Genomic DNA, 8,778 nt, shown 5'->3' with positions numbered 1-8,778 from the left:
TCTCTCTCTCTCTATATATATATATATATATATATATATATATATATATTACATTACATTTCTTTCCCCCTCACTTCTGAAATGATGGCTACGCCCCTGTCCACAATAGTTTGTATACATGTGTGTGTGTGTGTGGTAGCGAGAGTATGCATGCAAGCACATATGTACAAATGTGAGCATAATCAACATGCTCCTTGTCACTAGTTGTTTCTCTTACTTTCATTCTTCCCCATTCACTTTCAATGGCTGTGGAACACCACAAGTGTGACTTTGTGCCATTTATTTTATTTTTTTTTACAAAATAAAAGCATTTCCAAGCAAACTTCCTGATTAAACTTTAAAGCACACGAGTGTGATAAACAGTGCAAATTTTCATATTTTTTATCTCATATTGTGAAAATTATTCATAAAAAATGCTTTTTTCACTCAAGAAATTAGGTGCTTACTCTCAGATAAATAAGGCCTATGATTAATCAGATGCACATAGAAACACAAAACCAGTCCTAAATGAAAGAAAACAAGTTGACAGAAATATTGAATCTAATATTTTGTGATAATATAGCATAATGAGAGATTTATAAGCAATTGTTTGGAGCCCGGTCATTTTTGACTGGGAACACCACGAGTGTTACAGGAATCCGAACACAACTAGAGGTTAAGTATGAGGTTGATACTTGAAGACCTTTCGTAATCTAATAAAATTGAGAAACAAAAATGTAACTTGATAATGCAGTTCAACTGACATAAAAAAAAAATTACATCTGTTAGGGCTGTTGAATGAATGCAGTTTTTTACAGTTCAAATTCACACCATAAGAAAATTCTTCTACTTGATCCAACCCATAAAATTAATTTTGTTGGTGAAACCCAATGTATTCAGGTTGCTTCAGTGTTGTTAAATCATAGTTTTGGACTTCTTTGAATCAAACCATTTATATTTTATCTGCTACATTTTGTGTATTTCATGCCAGTCATATACTTACAAAATGGACCTGAAACAAAAATCTTTACTATATTTAAATGCAGTCACTTTTTATAAAAAGTGTGTTTCCATTTAAGATAAATGCTGATCTTTGGATCTTTCTATTCATCAAAGAATCCTGAAAAAAATTTACTCAACTGTGGTAAATATTGATAATAATAATAAAAAAAGGTTTCTTGAGCAGCAAATCAGCATATTAGACTGATTTCTGAAGGATCACAAGCACATATGTACAAATGTGAGCATAATCAACATGCTCCTTGTCACTAGTTGTTTCTCTTACTTTCATTCTTCCCCATTCACTTTCAATGGCTGTGGAACACCACAAGTGTGACTTTGTGCCATTTATTTTATTTTTTTTTACAAAATAAAAGCATTTCCAAGCAAACTTCCTGATTAAACTTTAAAGCACACGAGTGTGATAAACAGTGCAAATTTTCATATTTTTTATCTCATATTGTGAAAATTATTCATAAAAAATGCTTTTTTCACTCAAGAAATTAGGTGCTTACTCTCAGATAAATAAGGCCTATGATTAATCAGATGCACATAGAAACACAAAACCAGTCCTAAATGAAAGAAAACAAGTTGACAGAAATATTGAATCTAATATTTTGTGATAATATAGCATAATGAGAGATTTATAAGCAATTGTTTGGAGCCCGGTCATTTTTGACTGGGAACACCACGAGTGTTACAGGAATCCGAACACAACTAGAGGTTAAGTATGAGGTTGATACTTGAAGACCTTTCGTAATCTAATAAAATTGAGAAACAAAAATGTAACTTGATAATGCAGTTCAACTGACATAAAAAAAAAATTACATCTGTTAGGGCTGTTGAATGAATGCAGTTTTTTACAGTTCAAATTCACACCATAAGAAAATTCTTCTACTTGATCCAACCCATAAAATTAATTTTGTTGGTGAAACCCAATGTATTCAGGTTGCTTCAGTGTTGTTAAATCATAGTTTTGGACTTCTTTGAATCAAACCATTTATATTTTATCTGCTACATTTTGTGTATTTCATGCCAGTCATATACTTACAAAATGGACCTGAAACAAAAATCTTTACTATATTTAAATGCAGTCACTTTTTATAAAAAGTGTGACACTTCAATAATGCGTGCCTACTGAGTTTTGTTTAAGTCAGAGTAACCTATTAAAAGATTTTCCAAGGAAAATTAGAAGTTAATTTCATCATTTCTATTCTGTTTTACGCATGCATTACTGGGATCTTTGTGACCCTGAACATAAAAAAAGTAAAGTGAGCTTCATCTTTTATAATTATAATTCTCTGTTCATCATAATTCATAATGTTCGACATACAGTAATATTGTGTCTCATAAACCAACCAGTTATATTCTTCCATTCTTCTAAATCCAGTTTGATTCAAAGCACTGGGCACCACTGATTGAGCTGAAATGGCGTGTCACCATGGCGACAGCAGCTTCTGTGGCATGCCAAGCCTCTGTATACTGGGGGGTTTAGGGAGGACGCCACCAACGTTTCCCTGTAAACCCCTAAATACTCCCATTCAACAGCTTAGAACTTTATTCCAAACAAACTGCCTAATTTGTTTTTTACACACTGACACATATAATATGTGACTGAGGTTCTCTGGGCTATCAAATTAAAAAGAAAAAAAAAATCATAATAAACTTGGCAAGTGGCACATCACAAATTTTACACGAGGTGTCAAGCCGTTATTAGCCCTTCTGGGCAATAACGTTAAGTGCTGGGTGATTTGCACTAATCGCTATGAAATCAGCCACAGTGCTAAAGTGCCACTTCCGCCACTGCTTCTGCATGGCGTCTGTTCAGCATCAGCACATATTCATTCTGACAGCTAATATTACAAATGCCAGATCACTCCTGCAGCGAACACCCTAAAGGGGGACCATTGTTCCATTGGTAAAAACAGATCACAGGTCACCTATCGGCCTCTGCGATTCTCCAAAGCATATTTAAATATATGGACTGCTTTTAATGATTGTGATAAATCAAAATGGTCCGAACCATTTTGATTTGAAAAAGATTAAATTGTTTAAATTGTGTTTTACTTAAAGGGATGTTCACCCAAAAAAATCTGTTCTACACTTGTTCTGATTCTGTTTTATTCACCCTCATGTCATTCCAAAACTGTATGATATATTGAATATTTATTGTGAACAATGTTTTAATTGTTTTGTTCATACAATGAAAGCCAATGAGGTACAAAACATTACTCTTATACAAAATATCTTCTTTTGTTTTCAACAGAATAAATAAAGTCATACAGGGTTGGAATGACATGAGTAAATGATGACAGAATTTTCACTTTTTAGTGAACTATCACTTTAAAAGACAAAAAGTTGATTCAGGATTGTCAAAAATGTCAAGATTAGTCTAATCTAGAAGAATATGGAACCAAATAGCGTTCCATTGGTCTGGTTAAACTGCGCTTGATGAGGTAAATGGAGTTTTGTCATTGGTGTCTAAACAGGATTCTGTGAAGTTGCCAGTAATCAGGGCTAAGTCCCACCTAAACACTGTGTAATTAAATTGTTGACATGCATAATTGCTCACCAATTAGAATCCTGGTGCACTTGACTCTGCTTTCAGGGTCACTCGGTAGGGTGGCTAGCATCCAGTCAAGCAGACGCATGTTTGCACACTACTGCACCGAGCTGCCTGCGAGGGGTCTCGATAGCAGTGTACATAAAGCAAGGCTGCATGCTGTCTGCAGCAGATGTATGCTAACTGTTAGCCGAGTGTGGACAACTGATCCAAAAGCAAACATCAGTCACACCGATGAACAAACACAATGCTAGCTGTCTAAGAAGCATACTAAGATTGCCTTCACCATTGTCATTCACATTAAAGAGTGGTTAGGCTTTATCTGGGACTGTCTGCTCAGATTAGAATTACTTTATGGTGGAGGTTTTGCTAATAACCCACGCAACAAGCCCAGATTTGTCATTCTTTGCCTTAAAGTCGTCATGAAATGAAAATTCACTCTATCTAGCATTGTATTGTAAATGATTTATTCATGCATATGATTTTTTTTTACCATGTAATTATTATTTAAAATGTCATAACTGAATCTTTCAGTGAAAACGACAGACTTCTCTCTGGTGACATATGCAAGACTTGTCCAATCATTTAGTCCACTTAAACCACACCCACATCTCAACATCCAATCAACAACTGACCATACAAACCAAGTTCCCGGCCTACATTTAAAAAAATTTTTTTTTTTATAATCAGTTACTCTAGGATATACGTCACAATACAGAAGAAACGATCTGGCACTACTTCTGTTTCATCACAACTTTTAAGTATATTCATACAGTATTATATAATTACCTCCCAGAAGAGCTTCCTGAATACTGATACATGATTTGTCTCGACATGAGTTTGGTGTATTTATAATTACGCCTAGTAGAGTTACGTAATTTTGGTTGGCAGATCACATCAGAATTAAAAGCTTTTGTAAACCTGTGTGATCAAATTACTCCCCTGCAATCTTAGAACAATGCTTTTGTTTTTCCCCATGCTAATGAGCAAGCTCACCTCCGAAATCAATTTAAAAGTCTGCCATAGCCTTTGAATGAAGAAGAGTATAACCATTAATTAAAAGTGGAACAGGTTCTTATTTTAGTGGAAAGTGGAAAAATCGTGAGCCTTTGTTGAGGAAAGCCCAGGAGCCATGCTTTCATTAGCCTACATGCATGGCAGAAGCAATTCATCAACCATAATTTTCTCTCAGTGGGGAAAAAAGAAGGGGATGAACCTCAGTACGCTATTTATGGTGTTTTACGGAAGTGGGAAAACAGTAATGTGATTAACAGTTATCTACAACATGTTTGGAATGGCCCCTCCTGCAAGTGTTTGGGTCTAGATAAAAAAATAGACTGCAGCAGAAAAAGAGAGGAAAAGCGAGAGGGAGGGAGATAGGTTGATATAACAAATCTGCTTTGCTGTGCGACACTGAAGCACATTGATGGAGATCTTCTTTCTCGCTTTTTTAGCCGAATTCTGTGTCACATTAAAAAGAGGATTTTTTTTGCGCCCCATCCACCCTCCTTCTCTAAATATCAGTATTTAAATGTGTCTGTCCCTCAACGAAGGCGCGACAAGCGGAGTGTCTGCCTTTGTCCTGTGCGAGAGTATCTCCACAACATATGAACTGCTTTTAGGATTAGCCGAGTGCAGATTTATTTAATGCAACCTCGTGGAGTATTGTTGAAAATCTATTTTGGGAAACGCAGGGCTTGCCAAGCTCTAAGCCTGGTAATATATGCCTGCTACAGTTTAAGAGACTAGGTTCAGGCACCCTCTTTATGCCGGGATCATATGGTTCATGCATACCCATTCAATATGAAAATGATAGGACACTATGCGAAGCATCCCCTCTAATACAATCCCTCCGGTCACTTGTTTGTCCAGCCTGTTTAAATATTTGCTATTCTGAAAATGTTTGAGATATCCAATTGATACGATACTGTGCATGCATATGCGTGGAGTGTTTAAGAGACATGGCTGTATGACTAACAATGGAGGAGAAAATGTGAGGGAAAACAAAAGCCAAATTGCTTTACGAAAAATGTGACATTTGAAGCAAAATGCTGAATATTTGGCATATAAGTATATGAAAATATAATGTAATTTATTATAAATGTATTTAAAATAATTAGATCAGTTCACCATAAAAATCTTATTGTACATAACTGCCTTTTTCTTCTTCACAATATATGGTTTTCATTTTTAATTGATTGACTAAAATCTACCCTGAAAAGACAAAATATACAAAAAACCTATAGCTAGGGCCAAACACAAAAAATTGAAGAAAAACTCCCACAAAACTATTCCCTCAACTACATCTCCCATGAAGCCTTGGGATAAAGCTTTGGGCCCATTCTCCACACAGTGTAATGTGGGCATGGTGACAGGCGAGCAGACAATAGAGGGGAGCCAGGGGGTGCGCAGGCAAGGGGAAGAGAGCGTCAGACAAAGGGGGAGGACATGGGCATTGCACGGAAGACACGCTAAACCCGACGGTTTTATCAGAAGTGTGAAAGACGGGCCAGACTTCAAACATGATTTTCCTCAGCGTGACAAAAGCACTCTTCAAACATAGCCTACCTCTCTCTCCGAGAGGCTACAGCCAGTGTAGAGAGCTGCACATTCTTTGCTATGAGTAAGATGGATGATTTGTGCTATAAATAAGCTGTTGTGATTGACATTGAGGAAACCAGTGCAAAAAGTAGAGTGAAACCTTCATGGCATACATTTGCTCATTTTAAGGGCATTCAGTATACGCTGTATTATTGTAAAATCTATGTCCGCCATGTTAAAGGGGTAGTTCACAACAAAAATTAATCATTATTTACTCACCTTCATGTTGTTCCAAACCTGTATGATCTTCTTACTTCTGCTGAATAGACATTGAAAAAAAATAATATTTTGAAGAATGTGTGAGCTGTCAATGAACACTGCATTATATTGGACCCCACTGACTTTCATTGCACTGTCAAATAAATAAATAAATGACAATTAAAAATATCTTCCTATTTGTTCTGGAAAATAAAGTCATAAAGGTTTGGAACAACATGAGAGTGAGTAAATAAGAGACTATTAACTACGACGTTTACCTCAATAAACTCCTAATTTGCTGCTTAATAATAGTTAATATGATAGTTGTTAAGTATAGGTAGGGTTTATGTTTAAGGGATCTAATATATGGTCATGCAGAATACGGCATTAATATGTGCTTTATAAGTACTAATAAACACAATATGCGAGTAATATGTATGCTAATAAGCAACTAGTTAATAATAGTGAGAATTGGTCCCTAAACTGGTTCCTATAGAGTTACCAAGAATTAACATTTTTGAGTGAACTGTCTCTTAATAAAATATTCAGTTGTCCTTCACCAAAAAAAAAAAAAAATCTCATACAGAATGTAGCAGCACTTTAAGAAAAAAAAAATCAGGTATATAAATATTTTCCTTCACTAACATCACTAACAACTAACAACATCTTTTCCAAGATTTATGACTGGCCGCATAGTTCTCAGACTCTTGGGGGGAAAATGAGTTCAAATATTTCTTCTGTGCTACTCATTACTGTACCAAACGAAAGGTATTCAACAAGCAATTGCCATGATCATCAGTACCTCATCCTTAAAAACAAGTGCTCTAAGCGTCCCTCATTATATTAGCTTTAATTCTACAGACTTCAAGGGGAGCTCTAGGCTTGTCAAAATATCTACTCTCTGGCTAGGAAGCACACAAAGTTCAATCAATTAGTCTGTGATTATTATTACTACTGTTGTTATTACTAGTCCCACTAGCCAGACTGTTATGGTAACCCCAGACACAGCCTATAATGCTAATCCTCACCCTCTCTATGACCCTAACCCTTTACAACTTTAATCAAAATCATATTTTGTGGAGAGGGGCAAAATATTGACATATTATTTCTTGATGTGTTCAGCGAGAGAATCATGGGCAATGTTCTGGGAATGGAGACTTTTTTTTTGTCTTGTGAAGCTTTCTCCCTCTTTTTTCACTTATTTTTTTCTCCTTTTGTATCATTTTTCCTGTGCTGCAGAGTCTGTAGTCACAAGGCCATTAGGGTTGGAGCAAATTAGAAGAACAAAGAGAGCGGTTGTAGATGGGCTGTTTTGGGTGTGTGGCTCAATGTTTTATTGGAATCAGTCATGTACACAGTCATCTATAAAGAGCTGTTTAGCATTGTCTAGCTCTCAAAACTTGCGGTATGAAATCCAATATTACTATAAAAAAGAAACAGAAAGGGAAATGCTGGGTTTTACCACAGCTGAAGCAGACAAAGCAGTGAACTGTTGTCTTGTCATTCTGTTTTAATATTTGACCCATTTTTTGCACAAAATAAAGTTTGTGGAAAATAACTCAAATGTAGACAATAAATATAGACCAGGCGCCATCATAAAGACAGAAGCAAGAAGCATCCAGGCGAGCAAACACAACAGAGAAGACAAAGATATTTCCTATGCAAAGCTCGCACACAATGTCATGTGTGATAGCAAACAAGGCTGTCCAAGTCACATGCGGTGTGGGGGTCTGGACGGCAGGGGGGTTGTGCCGAATCGAGGTCGGCTGGGCTGCATCTTGTACCGATTTGAACTCCTCGCTTTGATTCGGTTGATCCCGGATCTCAGAGTATACTGGGTGACACAAAGGAGAGCGAGGCTTTCGGGTAATCTCATTACAAAACTTACCAATGGATGAAAAAAATGAGGAGATAGAGAAAGGGAAAAGCCTCACAAACCATACCATGCCAAAGCGATGGTTCACAGAGGCAAGTGTAATGTTACCAAATTAGCCTCTAAACGGTAAAAAGGAGATTATTGCATATGCCCCAGCTAGCCAGAGCTTGGAGCCCCCAGGGGCGGCCCAAATTAGAGGCGCTGAGGACTCCCTGAGTGCTTTGGCCCAGGGCAGACACACTGGCTGATGGATGAACGGAGGGCTAAAGCGATGCAGTGTGAGAACAGTGTGATGGTTTTGAGTTAACTTATAACTCATCAAGATAGATAGAAAGACAGAACTCATTATTTTTAACTATCAACTTTTCATTAAAGGGGTGGCTCATTGTTTTTTTTCTAGGCTTGATTGTGTTTATGGTGTGCAGTCTAACATGTGTTAATGCTTCGTTTGAAAAAAAACGCATTATTTTTCACATAATTTACCTTTATTCCACACCGCTCTGTCCCTTCTCTGAGAAACACGCTGATCATTTCCTGCTTTTATGAAGCCCCTCCCTCAGAA

The sequence above is a fragment of the Sinocyclocheilus anshuiensis genome, unplaced genomic scaffold, assembly GCF_001515605.1.
Source record: "Sinocyclocheilus anshuiensis isolate Anshui unplaced genomic scaffold, SAMN03320099.WGS_v1.1 scaffold1015, whole genome shotgun sequence".
Taxonomy (NCBI): Eukaryota; Metazoa; Chordata; class Actinopteri; order Cypriniformes; family Cyprinidae; genus Sinocyclocheilus; species Sinocyclocheilus anshuiensis.
Note: the sequence above shows the minus strand (reverse complement) of the source record.